Genomic DNA, 7,606 nt, shown 5'->3' with positions numbered 1-7,606 from the left:
AATAATTATTTAAATGCATGGGTTAATCATTTCATTTAAGTGAGAAAATCACAAATATTGAAATGGCATCATAAAAATGTTGTTGTGGCTTGCCTTAGTGCAGATGAGGTTCACAAGCCTCCTGGTGATCCTCAAGAGAAGCCTCACCTTCGAAAATAATTTTAAATACAAAAAGAGAATATCAAGAACTCTTCTGAAATTCACCAGAAATTCTAAACAGCTCAGAAAAATCTCATCTTTGGTGAGCTGTTAGATTTCCTTTCAAAGAACACAATGCAAAAAGAATCATCTCATTTGGACTTATGGTTAAAAAGTTAAAATTGTTTGAAGCTCTCTGGAATATAAATGAATTTGAATAAAAAGAAACAGCTGGGGGGTGAAGTCGAAGGCATAAAGCCCAGGCGCGCCACCACTCATACCGCTTCGCGCGTGTACTGAGTGGCTGACTAGCGGGCCCCGCTAGTCAGGTGGGGGAAGAGGGAGAGAGAAACAGAGAGGGCCACGGCTTCGCCGGAGCTCTCGCTGGCAACGAGGGCTCCTTGGCCCAAACGAGAGGGAGGGATTGAGAGAGGGGACGATGGCGCACCTGCCCGTACCCGTAGCGTGGCTAGGGGTGGTCGGACGGCGTCGGAAACTAGCTCGCAAGCGGAGGCAGAACATGGAGGTCGCCGGAGTTGAGGAAGACGGCGAGCAGAGGTCCCTCCAGAGGCTCCAAGCGGGCGAGATGGCCTCACCGGAGAGAGGCGGAGGCCTTGGAGGGGTCGCCCAGGCCTAGGAGGGGCCGGAGCTACCGCGGCGACCAGAGGGGATCCCCGGCGAGCTCGAGCTCCGGGACGGCGGCCCGGGGCTTGCCCGGCCGGGCTACGGCTTCCTACTCGATCGTGGGGTGTGTGTGAGTGTTGGATGGTGCTCGAGGAGGCTGGGGGTGGCTCTATTTATAGGCGAGCAGCGAGGGTGCTTCGGGCTCCGCCGGTGGACACCTGTCCACGGCGCCCGGCGACGATCGGCGTCAGTGAGAGGGGGAGAAGGCGACAGAGGTCACGTGGCCACTGTGGGCGAGTGGAGACGAGCACAGGATCAAGGGGATGGCGATGAGCACAGTGCGCTCCGCACTGTTGGGCTGGCCGGACCTTGCCCGTGCTCACTGCGGCGAGCTCCGGCGTCAGCGAGTGCCAGGGAGGAGTTAAGGACGTCGAGACGATGATGGTGGCGGGGTTTGGCATGGTTGGGCAGGCGGGGGAAGCGAGCACGCTCGAACAGAGCGCTCGGCGTCACCCAGAGCGCGTCGACACGCATGCCTGGCATCGTGGACACGCGTGGTCACCGCGCCAACTCTCTCCTCAGGCCAGCCTTCGTCCAAAAATCATGTCTGGCATGTTGTTCGTGGTAGTTTTGAAGTTTACCACGGTTTGGTTTGGATCCAGGTGCAGTAGAGAAGATTTTACAAGCCAGGTAAGTTTCTGGTCAGTAACTTTGTGATGTTACTGTGGTCAAATGGCTAGGAGTTTGGGGCTGTGCTTTGGAGGCTAGTTATAAGTTACTAAGGTAAAGATGCACAAGAAAGTTCAGGTCAAATGGAGCAAGTAAAATGGTAGTTGCTGTAGAAACCACCATTTCTGTCCAGAACAGAAAAGATTTTCTGTAGCAAAAATATTCCAAAAAGTGATGAAATATTTTTGCTCAGGGAGGTGCCCTAGGGTCCCTAGAATATTTGTGAATTATCTTAGAATTTTCTGAGCCATAAAAATTAGGGTTGCCTTGAAGCAAACTGATCTGGCTTAGGGTTTTTGAGAGAAAATAAATATTTTTCATTTAAGAAAAATATTCCAAAGGTTATTTTGTGGTGGATCAGAAGTGAAGTGATGGTTTGGGAGAGAAGTGAACACTTGGGTGAAAGCCAAGGATGCCCAAGTGTTTAACTCCAAATGAAAAGATTCAGAAACTCCAAGTTTCAAAAACTTTCAAATGAAATTTCAAGCAAATAAGAAAGGGCAAAAACCAGGCTGTCACATAACCATAGGTTAAGAAGATGCGGGAGGATGGGCAGGCAGTTGATGATGCCCTTTACTCACTAGCAATGGGTCCTGATACTCGAGTAAGACATTATGAATCTTGCGTTGTTGGAGATGTGCGCTACAACACCCTTGCACAAGACGAAGGCAGGAAGACACAAAACAGTGCCATCATGAGCACGGATACGTATGACAAAGAGACAACTGAAATGTATGCTAACATAACAGACATTGTTCAGTTGCAGTATATCTCCAGTTTCGAGGATCATCGGTGTGTGGTTCTGTTGTGCTGTCGTTGGTATAACCTGTTTTCCAGGATCGCAAAACCTAGAGCTGATGATTATTTCAAATCCATCAATGTCAAGGCGGCGTACCAGACCAACGAGCCTTTTATTTTGGCAAATCAAGAAACACAGATATTTTTCTTGGAAGACACATTTGCACGTAGCGATGACTGGAGAGTGTTGCAAAGGTTTGAGCAGAGGAATTCGTTTAATGAAGTTGCACAACAAGATGATGCTTACACTGCTCCCGATGTACAAGATAACACAGATGTTCCTAATATCTTTGAGAACCATCACGTCAATGACGCCGGCGAAAAGATTGGCTGTCGTGTTGTGGGCATACAAGAGTTGATCAAGAAGAAGCCAACGTTCGAGGACGTTGAGGACGAAGAAGAAGATGACACCATGGGGAATTACGATTCAGACTGATACACATGGCAAAGATGTTGACGCTGCTGCTGCGGATGATGATTACATTGCTTTTGTCGTATTTGCCTGTTAGAAGACGTTTTTTATCTACTATGTGAAATTGTGTTTGCTATGACAACTGAAACCTGATGAACATGTTGTTTAGTATTTTCCTGTGAGAACATCACTTGTTATGTATGCTGATTTGTGTTTGGTGGTTGTATGATGACTAAAACATGATGACATTGTTGTTTAGTTGTACTCATATTTGGCTGTGAAACTTGAATTTGATGACATAGTTTGCTGTTGGACTGCAATTTGCTCGACTTCTTCGAATGAGAACAAAGCTGACCCGACAGGGCCTCTGCTAATTTATTTATTTATTACTAAAAGGGCCTCTGCTATTTATTTATTTATGAGCAAAAGGGGATACCCCTGATTTCCGTTAATAGAAATCATTAGATGTTCACAACACTACGCCCAGCCTACTACACAGGTTTCATTCATTACTAATTTACGCAAAGTGCTCATGTCATAGCCACTGAATACATCGCGAGTGCTACATACACTGCAAATAAAGAAACAATCATCCTACAGAGCACATCTTGCCCATTATCTTCACAAGCTCTTTCATCTCCTCATTGCTATCAAGGCCGTTCAGCAGCTGTTGCTTGGCCATGATCAGAGGAACTGCATCTTTAACCTTCTGCTCTGCATCTTCCTCTTCTGCCGTTCCTTCAGTTACTTGTCCAACACCCCAACCTGCTGGTATTGGGATTCCTCAGCTAACCAAATAATCAGCGTAGTTGCACTCCCCCACATCAGCAACTTCCCAGGAATACAAATCACACGAATCCTCCCTTTTCTGCACGAATCAAATTGGAAGATCATCAACCAAACTATTAAAAAAATCAGCAACTGAAAGTAGCAGAAGCACACTTAAACATATTATTACCCCATGATTCGGGCATTTGTAGAAGACTCGGCCAGGGTTGAGGATTGTCGTTGAGACACGATGGATGACTCTGCGTGATTTGCAGCAGTGGCACAACACCAACGGCACCGGGTTGCGATGAGCAACCGGCTGCGGTGCGCGTGCCGGCGGGGGTGTGATGAGACCCACAGGCGATGGTACGGGTGGCGACTTGGCGCATATTTGGTTGTTGCCTGCTGAAGAGAAGGTGGACGAGCAGCCAGCGGACATGGTTGCTGCGGCCAGAGCTTCTGATGCTAGGCAGAGTAAGTAGAGAAGAGGAGAAGCGAACGTTGGATATGTCAGTTTCATTACTTGCAGAGTAGCATAGCACCATATATAGTCATAGTCTAGGTTTGGATTCGAACCAGTTACAGGAGCACGTCTCTCTTTTTTCTAAACCTCAGCAACGTCTCTTTACTGGTACACTAGCTTGTTCTGTATGCCTTCTCAAGTCTTTGATTCCTCCACCTGACATCTAGGACCCACCGGAAGGGCCTCTTTATTTCGTGAAAAAAACGTGCCCCCCGCTGACAGGTCGGACCCACCAGCTATCTTCGCACGCAAGGAAGTGCCTCCTTATTATGCACAAAAAAATGAATACTCCCCCTGCCAGCTGGAACCCAGCATAGTGGGAGGCTGACTTGTCGGCCTACCAAGTTGACGGGGACGAAGGGCTTTGTCAACTTAGTCAATATGAACGATTCTAGCTCTAGTTACCGTACGATGTTCATCCAACGGCAGTAGTGCTTCTTCAACCTCTGGTCTTCTTGTTCCAGCCGCCCAAACCAGCGCCAGTCATGCCGCGTGCTCCTGCCTCCCGTGGCCGGCTGTGATGCCGCGGAGGCGTCACCGCCCCCTACTACTCCCACCGCTGGCCAGGGCATCCCTCTACTCACCCACACCCCATGTTATTCTGCGGCGACGGCAGCCTCACACCGCAGCCGAACCAGTGAACCTTCCTACTCCTCTCCGCGTGGGCATCCACTGCCGCGTCTTCCCCGGATCTGCGTCATCCCCTTCCTAGGCGTCCCCGTCGTCCATCGCCTTGGTGCTCTCGGCGCGGTGTGGTCAATGTGGTCAACGACCGACTTCCATCGGAAGAGTACTGTACGTGGAGAGGCTGACAGCTGGGTCCACGGCCACAGTCCAGTTTTTTTCTGATTTGCCAAGTAAGTCGCTTTGTCAGGCCTGTTGGGCTGCAAATCTTTCAAGACGAGGAGAGCTTCATTCGGCTGGCCGAGAAAATGGCATATCAGTAATGAGAAATGGGGTGTACATTTTTAAAACACATCAAACCGGCAATTACTTTCAAATTTATTTATTTTCATTTCGAGATTTTAAATTGCATTGATTTTTATGCATGGACAATTTGTTGGATTTTATATTGATATACATTTATTTTTAAAATCAGTTTGAATGTGACTCAAAAATTCGGGATTAAAAACAGTTCGGACCGCACCGAAATATGCAAAATTTCGTATAATTTTTTAACCGTGGCCACAATATGGGCTGTAATGCTAACAAAAAGAATATGGGCTCCAAAAAAACCTTAAGAATTAGCAAATGGGCTGTAAATTACTAAAAATAATGGCAGATGGGCTGTATGATGTTTTCCACAGATTTGAGGCTTTCCTAAAAAAAGGTTGACGCACAAGCAGTGACTGTTGGATGTCCATCCAACGGCCGTCGTGCTTTTTCAATCTCTGCTCTTCCTGCTCCAGCCGCTCAAACACGTGCCGGCGGGACTGCCTGCTCTCTCCTCCCCGCAGCCGGCTGTGCTGCCGCGCAGGCCTCACCACCCCACCGTACTCCCATCGTTGGCCTAGCCATCCCTCTACTCACCCACACCTGCTGTTATTCTCCGGCGAGGGCAGACGAACCAGTAAACCCTCGTACAGTCGTACTCCCCTCCGCGTGGGAAACAACTGCCGAGTCTTCCCTGCCTCCGTGTCGTTCCCTTCCTAGGCCTCACCGTCGTCCACCGCCCTGGTGCTCTCGGCGCGGCCTGGTCAACATGGTCAACGACCGACATGCATCTGAAGTGGACTGTACGTGGAGAGGCTGACAGCTGGGTCCACGGCCACACGCAAGGAAATGCCTCCTTATTACGCGCAAAATAATGATTCCTCCACCTGACATCTGGGACCCACCAAAAGGGCCTCTGTATTTCGCGAAAAAAACATTACCGCCGCTGACAGCTTGGACCCACCAGCTATATGTTCGCACGCAAGGAAGTGCCTCCTTATTACGCACAAAAAAATGAATACTGCCCCTGCTAGCTGGGACCCAGTATAGTGGCACGCTGACTTGTGGGCCTACTAAGTTGACGGGGACGGAGGGCTTTGTCAACTTAGTCAATATGCACGATTCTAGCTCCAGTGATCGTACGATGTCCATCCAACGGCCGTAGTGCTTCTTGCTCCAGCCGCCCAAACCAGCGTCGGTCGTGCCTCGTGCTCCTGCCTCCCGTGGCCGGCTGCGATGCGGCGGAGGCCACACCACCCCCTACTACTCCCACCGCTGGCTAGGCCATCCCTCTACTCACCCACACCCCCTGTTATTCTGCGGCGATGGCAACCTCACACCGCAGCGAACCAGTGAACCCTCATACTCCTCTACGCGTGGGCATCCACTGCCGCGTATTCCCCGGCTCCGCGTCGTCCCCTTCCTAGGCCTCGCCGTCGTCCACCGCCTTGGTGCTCTTGGCGCGGCGTGGTCAATATGGCCAACGACCGACTTCCATCGTAAGAGTACTGTACGTGGAGAGGCCGATAGCTGGGTCCACGGCAGCCGCAAGGAAGTGCCTCCTTATTACGCGGAAAATAATTATTCCTACACCTGACAGCGGGGACCCACCGGACGGGCCACCGTATTTCACGAAAAAAATGTTTCCCCCCTGACTGCTGGGACCTACCAGCTACATCTTCGCACAGAAGGAAGTGCGTCCGGGCAAAAAAATAATTCGCCCCCCTGACTACTGGGACCCACCAGCTACATCTTCGCACGCAAGGAAGTGTCTGATAGTCGGGACCCACCTGGTCGAAGCGTACGTAGCGTTGTCATTCTGGTCGCGAACGTGTACGTACATACTGGTCGATGTAGAGGCGCGCACATGTTGTAGTAGAGGCGCACATGTAGCATGTACACGTACGTACAGCGGCCAGGGTGCAAGAAAGTAAATACGGCCACGTACGTACATACGGGCGGAGTCTCGAACGCCTACTCGCGCGTACGTACGGCCAGGGCTCGTGTACATGGCTGGGTCGGAACGGAGAAACTGCGTCGTCGTCGTGTTCATGGGGAGGCAACAGAATGCGTCATGTTCATCGGGAGGCAACGGAACGCGTGGGAGCCAACCGGCTTGGACGGAATAGCCGCTGGAAACGAGGCCTGGCATACCGCAGAACGGAGGAAATGGCCTTGTGTTCGACCAGCCACGTTCGAAACGGGATCCTGTTCATCGGAAGGGGTCTGGCGTACCGCAAAACGGAGGAAACAGACCTCGTACGGTCGAAACGGGGGTCCTGTTGATCAGGAGGGGTGTGGCGTACCGCAAAACGGAGGAAACGGACTTGTGTTGGAGCGCTACGGTCGAAAAGGGGGTCCTGTTCATCGGGAGGGGTGTGGCGTACCGCAAAACGAGACTCCACGGGATACTGTTCATCTCCACTGTCGACCCCCTCCAGCCTCCACGGGCTACTGTCATCCACCGTCGACCTCCTCCAGCCACCACCTGCGACTGTTCATCCATGGGCTCCTGTTCATCCAGCCTCCACCGCGCGCTACTCCACTGGCTACTGTTCAACCAGCCCTCTCCACGGGCTCCTGTTCAACCACCCCTCCACGGGCTACTGTTCATCCACCCCTCCACCGTCTACTGTTCATCCAGCCCTCCACGTGGTGGTCCTATTCATCCAGCCCTCCAC

The sequence above is a fragment of the Triticum aestivum genome, chromosome 7D, assembly GCF_018294505.1.
Source record: "Triticum aestivum cultivar Chinese Spring chromosome 7D, IWGSC CS RefSeq v2.1, whole genome shotgun sequence".
NCBI classification, from domain to species: Eukaryota; Viridiplantae; Streptophyta; class Magnoliopsida; order Poales; family Poaceae; genus Triticum; species Triticum aestivum.
The sequence above is the reverse complement of the archived record's forward strand: the minus strand, read 5'-3'. Positions refer to the sequence as shown.